Source organism: Neofelis nebulosa, chromosome 12, assembly GCF_028018385.1.
Source record: "Neofelis nebulosa isolate mNeoNeb1 chromosome 12, mNeoNeb1.pri, whole genome shotgun sequence".
Classification (NCBI taxonomy): domain Eukaryota; kingdom Metazoa; phylum Chordata; class Mammalia; order Carnivora; family Felidae; genus Neofelis; species Neofelis nebulosa.
In genome coordinates this window covers 23561818-23563818 of record NC_080793.1, presented here as the reverse complement: position 1 = coordinate 23563818, position 2001 = coordinate 23561818, and the positions used below count along the sequence as shown (strand labels likewise).

The window sequence follows — 2001 nt, the reverse complement described above, 5'->3', positions numbered from 1 at the left end:
GTAGTTTCGATATTATTACATGGATACATTAGAAAAACTTCATGATCTCTGAGAAATGACAACAAAACCTGTTTTATGTCACAGAATAAGAAAACCAAAAGTACTTTTCTTTTCAGGTTTTTTATATTTATTCTCAAAGTGATTCAACTATGGAATGATGCATTTTTAGCACTATGAAATCCAGAGTTTTCAAATCCTTTTCCCCTGCAATTCTGTTCATTACAATTCTATAGGCCTGAAGAAACTCTCTTATCTGTAGTCATGCATTCAAGCATTCAAGATGATGTCTGATATGATCAGTTATAAAGGTTGCAATGAAGTAGTAGCTATAATAATAACCCTCTTGTAATCTGAAAACAACAGGGACTTTGTACAAACAGCTATGAAGTTACCAGGTAGTAACTGTCCATCTGAAAGGAACTGGTCATCTTTTCCTTGGTCAATTAGCACGTCTAGCTGAGAACCTGGATAAGACTTCAAAAGATGAGAGGCATTATAAGCCTTCCACTTACTTTGATCTCTTCCCAAATATCCACTAAAGGCTTTTGTGTGTGTGTGTGTATGTGTGTGTGTGTGTGTGTGTGTGTGTGTGTGTGTGTGTGTGCCAAAGACAGAGCACTGGGTTGCAAATTGGAGCAAATGCTGACACAGATTTGTACTTTCCAGGATTCTTCAAAGTACAGATTAGAGATTCATGTGCTCCCACAGAGTGGCCAGAAATTGACATCCTTTGTGGGTCCACTGGAAAATGGGCATTTATGAGTTGGGCAGCTCCTCAGTTACCTAAGAATACATTCTATAGGTAATTTTCCAAGGATCTTCAATAGCATCCACATAAAACCCAGCGCTGTTGCCAAAGTCCCAGCTCTAGCCTTCTCCTTTAAAATTACAGACAGGAGGGCTGGTATCTGGAGCAATGACAAGGCCATGTTCTGAGGCAGCTTGATGCGAACCAGACTTAGATACAAAATTTTGTTCTGTGCAAGTTAAACCAGACAGCCAACTCAGTGCAGAGGATTTTCCAGTTTCTGCCTTTGGTAGTAAGTGATGTGGGAATGCGGGGGTTCAGAGCTGACGGCCAGGAAAGAATTCTTGAGATATCTTCGGTGCAAAAAGGTGGTTTTATTAAAGCACAGGCACAGAACCCGTGGGCAGAAACAGCTGCACTGGGGTTGTGATGGGTGACTGCTTATGCACTTTCAAGTTGGGCGGAGGCTGGGGACAGTGTAACTCGCTAAGGAATCTTAGGAGCAAGGTTTCCAGGACCCTGACAGGGCTAGCTGTTATTGTTAGGAAGAGGTCATTTATTTCTGTTTAGTAAATGCTCAGTCATGAGACCTGTCAGATGTACACCAGCGTATGCTTGGAGGATGATTGCCAACATACATTTGGGGGAAGTTTCCAAAGGAATTTTTACATGTTAAAGTAGACTTAGAGGAACCTGGAAGTCAGGATAATGTTAAGCTAAGGTTGCCTTTTGCCCTCAGCAAAGTGTCATCATGGAGGCAGCTGACCTCCTACAGGAATGTCACTCTGCCAGTCTCAAGGACTCCTCAATGGGCTGTAAATCGTCAGGAGACTTAATTTTTTTCCTTTGCCTTTGTTGCCCACATCAGTAAGGAGATAGCCAATTTTATTTTGCAGTTCAGTTCAACACTGTCATGTTCCAAACCTTTCTACAATCCTCCAAAGCCTTTGTTGCTGGAAATCTGGTTGAATGTCATTCTTCTCCTGACCTATTGATACCTGCTTTTTTGTCTGCACTAAAGAACAGATCTGGGATTGGCGGCGGTGGGGAAAGAAGCAGCAGCTGGAATGGAAAGGCGGGGCCTCTGCTCTGTCTTTTTAAGGGAAAAGTGTCTAATGCCCCAGAATGCCTCCCAAAACATTGATAATATATATGTTTGTCAGTTTTACTGAAATATAATTTACTTACATAAAGCTCACCCAATTAAAGTGCAAAATTCAATGGCTTTAGTCCATTTACAGAGCTGTGCAGCC

At 41.6% G+C, this 2001-nt stretch overlaps 1 pseudogene; it reads right to left on the bottom strand.

The window, feature by feature from the left end:
- Positions 1-208: 208 nt before the first annotated feature.
- On the bottom strand, positions 209-1724 carry LOC131490840 (S-formylglutathione hydrolase-like; annotated as a pseudogene).
- Between the last annotated feature and the right edge of the window lie 277 nt (positions 1725-2001).